The sequence below is a fragment of the Indicator indicator genome, chromosome 3 (genome assembly GCF_027791375.1).
Source record: "Indicator indicator isolate 239-I01 chromosome 3, UM_Iind_1.1, whole genome shotgun sequence".
In the NCBI taxonomy this organism is placed as follows: Eukaryota; Metazoa; Chordata; class Aves; order Piciformes; family Indicatoridae; genus Indicator; species Indicator indicator.
In genome coordinates, this window is record NC_072012.1 from 2,257,237 (window position 1) to 2,271,301 (window position 14,065).

Below are 14,065 nucleotides of genomic sequence, written 5' to 3' on the forward strand. Positions count from 1 at the left end.
CATTGAGCTGAACACATTTGGAAGCTGAGATCCATCAAGAAACGTGTGATGTATGACAGAGACAGATTCAGTCTAACTGGATGTTGGGATGGGAGTCTTACATGAGGGCTGAGGGAGATATTTCAGCTAATGTTTGGTGCACACTGGATTAATAAACTCCACATAGCAGGCAGGATTGAGGGGGTCCAGAGGAGGGCCATGAAAATGATCAAGGGGCTGGAGCACCTCTCCTATGGGGACAGGATGAAGGAGCTGGGGTTGTTCAGCCTGAACAAGAGAAGGCGTGACAGAGACCTAAGAGCAACCTTCCAGGACCTGAAGAGGGCTTACAAGAAGGCTGGAGAGGGACTGTTTACAAAGGCCTGCAGAGAGAGGACAAGGGACAATGGCTTGAAATTAGAGCAGATTTAGATTGGATGTTAGGACAAGTTCTTCACTATGAGGGTACTGGACCACTGGAAGAGGTTTCCCAGGGAGGTGGTTGAGGCCCCATCCCTATTAGTCCCAAACACTCCATGGCATATTTGCATCACTCAGTGATGCTTAATATCTTATGAGAAACTTGAATGTCTTAAACCTGTAATGTCCATGGGCATTGTTACATTAGGAATAGTGCAACATCATCTATGGTATCACAATCACAATAGAGGTTGGAAGGGACCTCCAGAGATCATCCAGTTCCAACCGCCCTGCCATGGCCAGGGACACCTCACACTACAGCAGGCTGCTCACAGCCACATCCAGCCTGGCCTTCAAAACTGCCAAGGATGAGGCTTCCACCACCTCCCTGGGCAACCTCTTCCAGTCTCTCACTACCCTTATGGGGAAGAACTTCTTCCTCACATCCAATCTGAATCTACCCATTTCTACTTTTGCTCCATTCCCCCCACTCCTATCACTCCTTGACACCCTCAAAAGTCCTTCCCCAGCTTTCTTGTAGCCCCCTTCAGATACTGCAAGGCCACCAGAAGGTCTCCTGGGAGCCTTCTCTTCTCCAGACAGAACAGCCCCAACTCTCTCAGTCTGTCTCCACAGCAGAGGAGCTCCAGCCCTCTGCTCATCCTCTTTTAGTTTTAAGCTTAATGAAACACTCCAAAGACAACACGACCTTCCTTTAACTACTTTTTTTTTCCCCTCAGGAATCAAAATAAGAAAATAACTGCAAACAAATTTATCATTTCACTACTTGAGTACAAAAAGTTAAGTTCATATTCACTGATGTCATCCCCATGTGATGGACAAAATGTCAAGACCAATGGCTCCAAAAGCCTTCAAGCTATTACTTCAAAACTATCACTAAAACATTAAAATCCATTAAAAGCACAGGAAGTCAACTTAGCTTTCTGAAGATTCCTGAAGGTTTTTCAATACTGGGTGACCAGGCTTAGAATGTGTGAAGCAACATGTCATAAGAACAAATGTTTTTTAAGAGGGTATTCAGTGATACAGATCTTATCAGAGAAGTAATAACACTGTGCCACCATAACCTTAAAAAACAAAAACCCAGATGGTTACTGTTGTAGTCAGTTTAGTAGACAAGGTTTGCATCAGTATTGCTCTTTCACCTTTTGTTTTCAGTTTTTCAACCAGTGCTTCCCCAGCCTCCAAGCTAGAGCCTTCCAAGCTTTGGAAAGACTCTCCCCCAATTCTTATTGCTAAGCTTGACATAAGATGAGGTACAGAAGACCCCTTTGGGCAGCTGGGGTCAGCTGTCTTGGCTGCATCCCCCTCCTGTCCTCTTGCCCAAGAGGAAGGCTTTGACACTGTGCAAGCACTGTTCAGCAACAGCCAAAACCTTGGCAGATTATCAAATCTAAATCAGCACCATATCAGCTGTGAGGAAAAAAGTTAGTTCCAGCCCAGACAGACCCTGACCCAATACAAGATATGCACTACTGTTCATGTCTTGGGTTGCCTGGATGAGAGCTACTCAGGACACCATGATCTCTTCTCACCTCCTTCTGGGGGTGTTTAGCCTGGAGAAGGGGAGGCTCAGGGGAGACCTTATCGCAGTCTACAGCTTCCTGAAGGGCACTGAGATACTAGAAGGTGTCCAGAGAAGGGTAACAAAGCTGGGGAGGGGTCTGGAGCACAGCGCTGTGAGGAGAGGCTGAGGGAGCTGGGGGTGTTTAGCCTGGAGAAGAGGAGGCTCAGGGCAGACCTCATTGCTGTCTACAACTCCCTGAAGGGAGGTTGTAGCCAGGTGGGGGTTGGGCTCTTCTCCCAGGCAGCCAGCACCAGAACAAGAGGACACAGTCTCAAGCTGCGCCAGGGAAGGTGTAGGCTGGATGTTAGGAAGAAATTCTTCCCAGAGAGATTAGCCATTGGAATGTGCTGCCCAGGGGAGTGGTGGAGTCAGCATCCCTGGAAGTGTTTAAAACAGCCTGGATGAGGCACTCAGTGCCATGGGTTAGTTGATTAGATGGTGTTGGGTGATAGGTTGGACTTGATGATCTCTGAGGTCTTTTCCAACCTGGCTAATTCTGTGATTCTGTGATTATTTCTACTCTCATTTCTATCCTGGTTTCCAGGCTGAACAGGCAGTCAGGATCTCCAAAAGCACTACTTATGCAGTCTAGATGGAGCTATTGGGGTCACAGTCCTCAAACAAGATCTCACCTCTGCTGTCACCAGGATAAATTCCATCCCCTTGACATTCCTTCCAAATCCCAAATTACTTAGCAGTCTCTGTTCCAGGTTGTATGCCAGAAACTCTATAAAAACCTCATGTCCATAACTGTGGCACCATGCTTCTCCCCTTCCCCCCACCCCCTTTATTTTTTTTTTTTAGAGGTCTTTTTACTTTCTCCAATTTCTTCCCCTTAATTTACAGCCTGTCAAAGCTTGTCCAATTCTTGACAATTTCATTTTTGGCGTATTTGACATCTCTCAGCTTCCTCCTACTCCATCTATTTCTTCAATTTCTCTAAGAAACCCACCTAGACCCACTAAGAAATTATTCTGTCAGGGCCTCTGTTGGTGTTTCCAAGCAATTCTGTGCTTGAAAGGGAGTCATGCAGGTAAGTTCTTACCAGGGACCCTTTGGTGATTTAAATGCAACTTCTAGAGTTTTTAGTAATAGATACTTAAAAAAAAAAGGAGAGGAAGGGTGATTACACAGCTCTGATCTTCACATCATTTCCAAGTTTATTTCAGGAATATCATAATATGGGTAAAATAATACTTGAGGCAAAGCTGAATGTCCAGTACAGATGGCATATTGCACAGCACTCAATCAAACAGAAGGCTGACTCACTGCACTGTCGTCAGCCTATAGAACAGAGTTATAGAATCATGGAATCACAGAATCATAGAATCATGGTACCATAGAATCATGGAATCACAGAATCACAGAATGATCCAGGCCAGAAGGAACCTCCAAAGCTCATCCAGTCCAACCTCATGCACTCAGCAGGGACATCCCCAACTAGATCAGGCTGCCCAGGGCCTTCTCCAGCCTCACCTTCACTATCTCCAGGGAAGGAGCCTCAACCACCTCCCTGGGAAACCTCTTCCAATGTTCCACCACCCTCATAGTAAAGAACTTGTTCCCCACATCCAATCTAAATCTGCCCTTCCCTAGTTTGAAGCCATTGACCCTTGTTCCATCACTACAGACATTTTTGTGTCCCTACTCTGGACCCTCTCCATCAGGTCCATGTCTGTCCTATATTGAGGGCTCCAGAGCTGCAGACAGTACTGCAGGTGAGGTTTCAGCAGAGCAAAGTGGCAGAATCACCTCTCTGGCTCTGCTGGCAATGCTGCTTTGGATGCAGCCCAGGCTGTGGTTTGCCTTCTGTGCTGCAAGCTCACCCTGCCTGCTCCTGTCCAGCTTCTCATCCATCAGCACCCCCAAGTCCTTTTCCTCAGGGCTGCTTTCTCTCACTTTGTCCCCCAGTCTGTATTGAGAGTGAGGATTGTTCCAGCCCAGGTGCAGAACCCTGCACTTGCTCTAGTTGAACCTCCTGAGGTCCCTCTGGATGCCATCTTGTCCCTCTGGTGTATCACCACCACCTAACCCTAACCACATCTTGAACTGCAACAACCTGAAGACGTAACTCCCGACACAGCAGCGTTCTCAGCAGTGGTCTATGCTGCCCAGGCTATTTAAATATTCTATAAATACTGCCAGTGTGCCCAGCCTGGATGATGAATCATCAGGTAGCTTAAGCAAAATTCTGCTTGATTAACTGTTTTGGTTTTGAACCACCTGCGCCGTATTGTCTGATGTACCAGGACAGATCCAATTGTCCTCATTCTTTGCCTCTAAAGCAGACAAGCTTACAAATGCTGAGTTTTATTGTATTATGAAACTGATGCCAAACTGAGAAGCTGGGCATTGTGTGATTCCAATTATCTGGGTTTTGGGTTTTGTTTTTTTTTTTTTTTCCCAGAGATTTATTACCAGCCATTGTTAGAGATGAAACTAATCCAGCTTAATCAGACCTCCACCAGCCTTATGTTATATGGAAGGAATTGGACTTTTTGCCTCCCTGTCTTCAAAATACATTTATTAGTCCTCTTGAAATGTAATTTTTCAGTTGAAATTTTATTTTATTTTATTTTATTTTATTTTATTGGTCATATGGCAACCAAACAGACTACAGCTAGAATATTTTCAGATGGAGGCATAAATGAACAGAGTCCACTGCTCTGAGTCAAAAACATGCCTCACTTAGAATCATAGAATCAGTCAGGGTTGGAAGAGACATCAAGAATCAGCCAGTTCCAACCCCCCTGCCATGGGCAGGGACACCTCACACTACAGCAGGCTGGCCAGAGCCTCATCCAGCCTGGCCTTAAACACCTCCAGGGATGGGGCCTCAACCACCTCCCTGGACAACCCATTCCAGGCTCTCACCACTCTCATGGGGAAGAACTTCTTCCTCACTTCCAGCCTGAATCTCCCCACTTCTGACTTTATTCCATTCCCCCTAGTCCTATCACTACCTGATAGCCTAATCCATCACTTACTTCTTTCTTTGCCCTATTTAGATGTGTAAAGGTTCACAAAAGAACTTAATAGAGTTACAGAAGCATCTAAATGAGTAAGCAACTTATTTCCATGGACTTCCACGTGAGTCAGGCACCCATGACACTTAGCCACTTCAGTAAAATGCTGTTTCCCTTTAGCTTTGGTCACCCTCAGACAGGTAACAACATCCTTCATCACTTCAGTCAGAGATCTCTTGTTCCAAAAGGCAACCATCACAATGTAATACTGAAAGCAATATAGAAAACCTTAAAATGAAAAAAAAAAAAAAAAAAAAGCTCTGCCTTTTGAAAGAAGCAACATCTTGGGTAACAGAATCACAGAAACATTCAGGTTGGAAAAGAACCTCAGAAGCACCAAGTCCAACCTAGAACCCTACTCTACAAGGCTCACCCCGAAACTATAGCCCCAAGCACCACAGACAAAACACCTTGAAAGACAGCCAGGCTTGGGGACTCCACCACCTCCCTGGGCAGCACATTCCAATCCCTGACCATTCTTTCCAGGAAAAAATGTTTCCTACTGTCCAGTCTAAACCTACCCAGTGACAGCTTGAGGCCATTCCCTCTTGTTCTATCACTAATTCCCTGTCCGAAGAGACCAGCAGCAGCCTCTCCACAAGCTCCTTTCAGGTAGTTGTAGACAGCAATGAGGTCTCCCCTCAGCCTCCTCTGTTTCACACTAACCATACCCAGCTCCTTCAGTTGCTCTTCATCAGATTTCTTCTCCAGGCCCTTCCCAGCTTCCTTGCCCTCCTCTGCCCTGGCTCCAGCACCTCCACATCTCTCTTGGATTGAGGTGCCCCAAACTGGACACAACACTGGAGGTGTGGCCTCCCCAGAGCTGAGTCCCAGGGGACAATCCCCTCCCTGCTCCTGCTTGATTTCTGATCCCAGCCAGGAACCAGCTTCATCTCCAGATTCTGCAATTGCAAGGTTGTTCTCACTGGCAGATATGCAGCTTTAAAATACTACCTTTATATTAGTATTTAATGTTTATGGTAAACCAAAAGTTTCCCTCATCTTCCTGTGATTTCCATGTTTGACTCACTCTTAAGTAAGAATGAAATGAACTACATATGGGAGATAATTTTTTTTTTGTGGTCACAGTATTGTAGTTTTATGTCATTGGTGACATAAAATGATATCAGAGAACTTGCTGTTCTGAACCTTGGTTCAGATGTTTAGCTAAGGAATTAAGGACCTAAATGAAGCTTTTTAAACCATTCCTCTCATAGCTGCTGGGTTGATTTTGGGGACGAGCAGGAAATATGAGGAGGGAGTTGGTTACTTTGTCTTATGTGGACCTAAGGGATCTCAAAGCCACATTTTCCCCAGGTAATTAATGCTCATTCTTTCTTCTGCTAAATCCTGGGCTCCAGTGAATGATCAGAGCCTTAGTGTGCTGGGAACAGCTCAAATACATAGTGGAAAGAAAGAAAAAACATTACAGCAACAACACAAAGAGTTTCAAGATGCTACTGACACATTGGCATCAAAGAGTCAGCATCAAGTACCCAGAGACTTTCAGAAATTCCCTTATGAAAGCAGAAATCCCATTTCTGCTGGAAAATCTACCATTATCTCTACCCAGCAGAGACAGTTCAGGAAGAACATCACAACAGAGAACCAAAGATCTGAATGGAGGTGTAAAGGCAAGACATAAATAACAGCTGAGAGAAAAAACCCACCAACAACAAACCGAAACACTCAATTCTTAACACTGGGAGTAGATTAAGAATAAAAAAACCAAAGCAAAACATAAGGCTTTCCATAAGCACACACAGCTTCTTCTTAATGAACTCCTCAAAAAGGTATTTCAAGAAATAATATTTGGTGACCCAGTAGAAAACTACTTCTAGAGAGCAGCCCTGTGGAGAAGGACCTGGGAGTGCTGGTGGATAACAAGTTCTGCACAGGACAGCAATGTGCCCTGGGGGCCAAGAAGGTCAATGGGAGCCTGGGGGGCATTCAGAGGAGTGTGTCCAGCAGAGCCAGGGAGGTTCTCCTCCTCCTCTACTCTGCCCTGCTGAGACCTCACTTGGAATATTGCATCCAGTTCTGGGCTTCCCAGTTCAGCAGGGACAGGGATCTGCTGGAGAGAGTCCAACAGAGGGCTACAAGGATGATGAAGGAGCACTGCCGGGTGAGGAGAGGCTGAGAGCCCTGGGGCTGTTTAGTCTGCAGACAAGAAGACTTGAGAGGGGATTTAATCAATGTTTATCAAAATCTCAGGGCTGGGGTTCAGGAGGGAGGGGACAGGCTCTGCTCACTTGCACCTTGGGACAGGACAAGAGGCAATGGATAGAAACTCCAGCACAGGAGGTTCCACCTCAACATGAGGAGGAACTTCTTCACTGGGAGGGTGATAGAGCACTGGAACAGGCTGCCCAGAGAGGCTGTGGAGTCTCCTTCTCTGGAGACTTTCCAGCCCCATCTAGATGCATTCCTGTGTGACCTGCACTAGATTCTATAGTCCTGCTCTAGCAGGGGTCTTGGACTTGTTGATCTTCAGAGGTCCCTTCCAAGCCCTAACATCCTGTGAGCCTGTGTGAGAAGATTAGGAAAGAGCAGTATTTAATTCTTTGCTGTATCCTACTTAGAATTGCTTTTGGTATTCTGTTCTTTTCTGTAGGACAGGAGCATGCAAAGCTATCTTCTGTCAAATGACAGAACCAAGCAGCTCACCTCAGAGGCTATTTCAAGGCTTGAGTGCTAGCACATCAGATGGGATGAGCCTAGAACAAAGAGATGCAGGCAAGCCCAGACTCTGACACTATTTCAGGCTGTCTCTTGTGGAGAATTTTGGTGTCAGCTATAAAGATCATATAAATGCTTTATGTTTTACCTAATGCTATTGATTAATTATGACCCACATTATCATTCAAACAGCCTCAGCAGCAAGATCCAGAGAGTCATTTCAGGTGAATCATTGGTGTGACCCCACCAAACACCAGTAAGGAGATCATCTCATCACAGTAATCATGGAGGCAGTAGAAAAGCAAACCAACCAACCAACCAACCAGAATAAATAGTGACCTTTTGGAGGCACAGTGCCACATTGTGTTGTCAGGAGGTGTTAGGTATTAGGTAATAGGTTGGACTTGATGATCTCTGAGGTTTTTTGCAACCTGGTTGATTCTGTGATTGTGTGATTTGTGCAGAGTATATTTTAATATGGCACTCTTCCTTTATGGCTATTCTAATCTACACCATTTATCTCATTGTGGTGGGTTGAAATTACCCCTCCCCCACACCCTACCAACCAATTTGGAGAAGTACTCCCAGAATAAAACTGCCAGACCAGGTCATTTTGGGATGGAAGCAAATGAAGCTCTGTTTACAAGTGGCTGTGACTGCTTTAGCAACAATGTTTTTCATAAATAACACTCCATTAAGAGAACTTCATTAGAAATCATTTCTTGATGACCATTTTCAATAGTACTCATTCAACTAGTGTGCCACTAAGAGATGAATAGAATCATAGAATCATAGAATCATAGAATCATAGAATCAAGAAGGCTGGAAGAGACCTCAAAGATCATCGAGTCCAACCTGTCACCCTACACCTCATGACTATCTAAACCATGGCACCAAGTGCCACTTCCAATCCCTTCTTGAACACCTCCAGGGATGGTGACTCCACCACCTCCCTGGGCAGCCCATTCCAAATATTTTTATCCTATTCCTCTACATCACTTTTCTCTGCTGAGACCTCACCTGGAGTACTGTGTGCAGGTCTGGAGCCCTCAGTATAGGAAGGACATGGATCTGATGGAGCAGGTTCAGGGAGAGACATGAAAATGCTCAGGGGGTTGGAGCAGCTCTGCTATGAGGACAGGCTGAGGGAGCTGGGGGTGTTCAGCATGGAGAAGAGGAGGCTGCAGGGAGACCTAAGAGCAGCCTGCCAGGACCTGAAGGGGCTACAGGAAGTCTGCAGAGAGACTGTTTGCAAAGGCCTGCAGGGACAGGAGCAGGGACAATGGCTTCAAACTAGAGCAGAGCAGATTGAGATTGGATGTAAGGAACAAGTTCTTTATTCTGAGGGTGGTGGCACAGGTTGCCCAGGGAGGTGGTTGAGGCTCCTTCCCTGGAGATATTGAAGGTGAGGCTGGAGGAGGTCCTGGGCAGCCTGATCTAGTTGGGGATGTCCCTGCTGAGTGCAGGGAGGTCAGACTGGATGAGCTTTAGGGGTCCCTTCCAGTCTGGACCATTCTATGGTTCTGTGCTAAAGAGAAAAATCTAGACTATCCTGCTGCTTGATTTAAATGCATTTTATTTTTCCAATATATTTATTCTTCACATACATATACATGTACATATACATATATGTGTGCATATATGTGTGTGTGTGTGTATATATATATATATATATATGATTCTATAATCTCTTGATCTAAGCAGTTCTGGACTCTTGAGCTAAGCAGTTCTGTATTACTAAATGAACACACTGGAGAGCTCTAACATGATGATTACAGCATCCATTATCAAAATCCATGCATGAGGAGCTCCAATCTCAGCAGTGAATTCTATCAGCAATTAAACTTTTGGGTTGTTTTTTGTGTTTTGGGTTTTTTGTTTGGTTGTTGTTTATAGTTTTTGTTTTGTTTTGTTTTTTTTTGCAAAAGCAAGTTGAATTCCATTATTGAGCCAGCATCTGGTAAGTAATGCAACACATGATGGAGTACTTGAATTAGTTGTAACTTTGAAAAACACTCTAGTCCTTCCAAAAGGGGAAAAAAAAAAAAAGAAAAAGACCCCCCTACTAAATAATTACATCATATAGATAAAGGTCAAGAAAGGTAGCAGAAGCACCACCTGGGTTTGCTGGGTAAAAAAATAACAACCATTAAAAGAAAAAATAAATAACTTTGACCTCTCTTTTTTTTTTTTTCCTTTCAGCCTTTTTTCACCGAACCCAAAGCTGGCCAGAGCCATACTCTGCCAATTTGTGTTCTCAGCTGAACAATTTATTGCAATGTGTTAGTACAGACCATTACTTTATATTAGGATTCTATTTCAGTGGATCATTGAAGCTGGTGGTTGCCTCCTGTGAACATGCATCTTTCTCCTCCAGGCTCCTTTTCCTTTCCCCTCCCTGATTTTTTCACAAGTGGGAAATTTCAGTCATCACTCTTCTTACAGCAGGGAACTGAGCTGTATCCCAAAATACCTACACCCCATGACCTGTCTGGCTCTCACTTCCTCTGTACCCTCTGTTCCTACCTACTGATGGCCTCCCTCACATCTTTTTACTTTTCCTCTCTTCTCCTCTTGCATTAATTTCTTCTCTCTGTGTCCAAGCTTTCACTCCAGAGTGCTTCATTTCTTCCTTGGTGATTACAGACATTCAACCTATCTTTGAGGAGCAGTCTCCAAACTACCACCTTTCCATTTTCTCCTTTCAGTCTTCCTAAACCCTATTTGATCTGGACACTAACTTGAATTAACCAACAAAAGGGAAGCCACTGTCTGATTTTAACACACACACACACACACACACACACACAGACACAGAGTAATATAACATTTTAAACCTATTCTTGCATTCTAATTGCCTAGGCTAGGCTAGGTTAAAACCTGAGCAAATAGATTATGCTGCTTTTTGGATTATCTGCCTAACCCTATGTATATTGAGTGGATAATAAGTAAAAACTTACTTCAATGTATTGTGTATGGGCGTAATACACAATTATTATGCATTGAACCTTATGAGGTTCAACAAGAGCAAGGGCAGGGTTCTGCACCTGGGCTGGAACAATCCTCACTGTCAATACAGACTGGGGGAGGAGAGGATAGAAAGCAGCCCTGTGGAAAAGGACTTGGGGGTGCTGATGGATGAGAAGCTGGACAGGAGCAGGCAGTGTGAGCTTGCAGCACAGAAGGCAAATCACAGCCTGGGCTGCATCCAAAGCAGCATTGCCAGAGAGCCAGAGAGGTGATTCTGCCACTTTGCTCTGCTCTGCTGAGACCTCACCTGGAATACTGTGTGCAGCTCTGGAGCCCTCAGTATAGGAAGGACATGGACCTGATGGAGAGGGTCCAGAGCAATCCCAGAATAAAATTGCCAGACCAGGTCACTTTGGGATGGAAGCAAATGAAGCTCTATTTACAAGTGGCTGTGACTGCTTTAGCAACAATGCTTTTCATAAATAACACTCCATTAAGAGAATTTCATTAGAAATCTTCTTTATGACCATTTTCAACATTAGTCATTCAACTAGTGTGCCATTGAGAGATGACTATTTTTATCCTATTCCTCTACATCACTGTGCTCACCTGGAGTACTGTGTGCAGGTTTGGAGCCCTCAGTATAGGAAGGACATGGATCTGATGGAGCAGGTTCAGGGAGAGACATGAAAATGCTCAGGGGGTTGGAGCAGCTCTGCTATGAGGACAGGCTGAGGGAGCTGGGGGTGTTCAGCCTGGAGAAGAGGAGGCTGCAGGGAGACCTAAGAGCAGCCTACCAGGACCTGAAGGGGGCTACAGGAAGGATGCAGAGAAACTGTTTGCAAAGGCCTGCAGGGACAGGATGAGGAACAATGGCTTCAAACTAGAGCAGAGTAGATTGAGATTGGATATGAGGAACAAGTTCTTTACTGTAGGGGTGGTGGAACACTGGAACAAGTTGCTCAGGGAGGTGATTGAGGTTCCTTCCCTGGAGATATTCCAGGCGAGGCTGGAGGAGCCTGATCTAGTTGGGGATGTCCCAGCTGACTGCAGGGAGGTTGGACTGGATGAGCTTTGGAGTTTATTTCCAGTCTGGACCATTCTATGATCCTGTCCTAAGGAGAAAAATCTAGACTATCTTGCTGTTTGTTCTAAATGCATTTTATTTTCCCAAAATACTTGTATTTCATACACACATACATGGGGTGAGATTAGCAATCAATGCATTAGTCTCATTCCCATGCTGACTTAAGTAGGTTATAAGAAGCTGCACTTAATTACAAACAATAAAAGATTTTTCACATCTATGAATAAAATACCAACAAGAAAAATGAGAGAAGGGATCACAGTGGAGTAAAGACAGCACAGAATTTAGGATTGTGCTGAAAATCCCCAGTGCAGGGATGAATGTGGATAACAGGACTAAAAGTGAGGCATTATCAGCTATGCTTATTATACAACTCAGACAAAAGTGCAAGAAAAAGATGAAGTTGACAGGCCCCAAATTGTGAAAGAATCAGAACATGATATTCCTGGTAGCTAGACTGCTGCCTTGTCCTATAGATAGGAAAGAGCAGACTAGCAGCAAAGCAGGAGAGGAAAAAGGAATCAGAGCAACAGATGGTCAGTAAGCTTGATCTAAAAAAATTTTTTTCCACAATGTGCTTGGTTTTAGAGGAGATTTTTCAGAGAAAGCATATTTAAAGACATGCAGGTGTCAAGGGAGCTTGAGAAGGCAGATTGTACTGCATCATTTCAATAGCTGCCTTTGAGGTTCTAGGGTTTATAAGACATTAGGAATGTGAGAGCCCTCACTCAGCTGAAGTTGGGGAAAGTATGTTTCATATGGTGTCACAAGGGAAATCACTGCTCAGCCTACAGAAAATCAGGATTAATATCAGAAATGTAAGGTCAATAAGAAACTAAGTGAAGAGAAAATGAAAAGTGCTTAGTGTTGAAAAGTTTCAGGCTAAGAGGGAAGTTATGAAGAGAGTTCCTCAGTGATCAGTCTTGGGAGAAATCTTGTTATTTCCATAATGATCTTGGCCAAAGTAGCTGTATTCTAGTGGTGAAATTTTAGGATCATTCATTTTTGGGAGAGATAATCAATCCTGAAGAGCATTAGGATATCCATATGCAAAGGGAATGATGGCCTTGAGAACACGAATAATATAAACTGAATAAAAAGCTACCACACATACAGCAAGGCCATCCCCCTAAGGGCTAATAAAAACATTTCCTACCTAAGTCAGGAGTTCATCAGCTGGAAATGACTGAGGTAGAAGAGGATCAGTCACAGGACTTAAGTCTGACTTGTTAGTTTTATATGGACAATGCAACTCTAAGCTGCATAAAATAAGAGTGGTGAGAAAAGAAGGCAACGTTGGTGCAATTGTGAAGGATGTGGGGGAAATCTAATCCTTGGCATCTCCAATGTGCCACAGAATCCTGCTCACTCATGTTAAAGAAAGATAAGTTTACATTGGAAAGAGGTGCCAGCATGATCAGAGGAATGGAACATCTCTCTGACTGAAAAAGAGGCTGAATGTGCCTAAGCATATCTGGCCTCATGATATGAAAATGATGAGAGAAAATATGCTAGGAGGAAAAAAAAAAAAACAACCTTATTCAGGCTAAGGGCCACAGCTGGCACAACAAAGAATGAAGAGAAGATGGCCATGAATAAAGTTAGGCTGTAAATTAAAAAAACAAAAACAAAAACAAAACCAAAACAAACACAACAAATCTAATGATTAAAAGAATGAGAACCTGGAGCAGTCTTGGAGCAGCAGAAATGGATGCAGCTCCCATCCCCTCCCCAGCCTGCCAGCAAGCTGCACTCTGCTTTACAAGCCCATAAGGTGGAGCAGTATAAAGAGCTACTTGAAACAGAAAGGAGATGGAGTTGGCAACCACAGAGCTCTCTACCCATCTTACATTTCCAAAACCCCTCCAACAGCAACTAGCATTTTTCAGGAGCAGCTATGTGGGTTTACAGAACCACACATTGTTTTTTTCCATGGAGTAAGCATGCCAATTAAAAAGAATTATCCAGCTTTATCAAGAGTTCACTATTGCATGCCCCTGAGACATTTGTGATCTTTCCACTTTAACTATGTTTTACTACTGAACTGTGAAGTGACATTTTCATGTAACTGAATAGCAGCTCTGCTTTAAATAAAGCAAAATGCATGAGCCCATCCAGAACCAGGCAGGAAGAATTCAGTTTCTCAGATGACAATCGATACCTTCTCCTCTTCTCGAGGTGTAGCTCAACTTAGGAACTGCCTTGCTGGGAAGCAGCTCCACAGACAAAGACCTTGGAGTGCAGGTGGACAGCAAGTTCTGCATGGAATGCTCTTGTGGCCAAGAGACCCAATGGGGTCCTGGGATGCATCAAGAA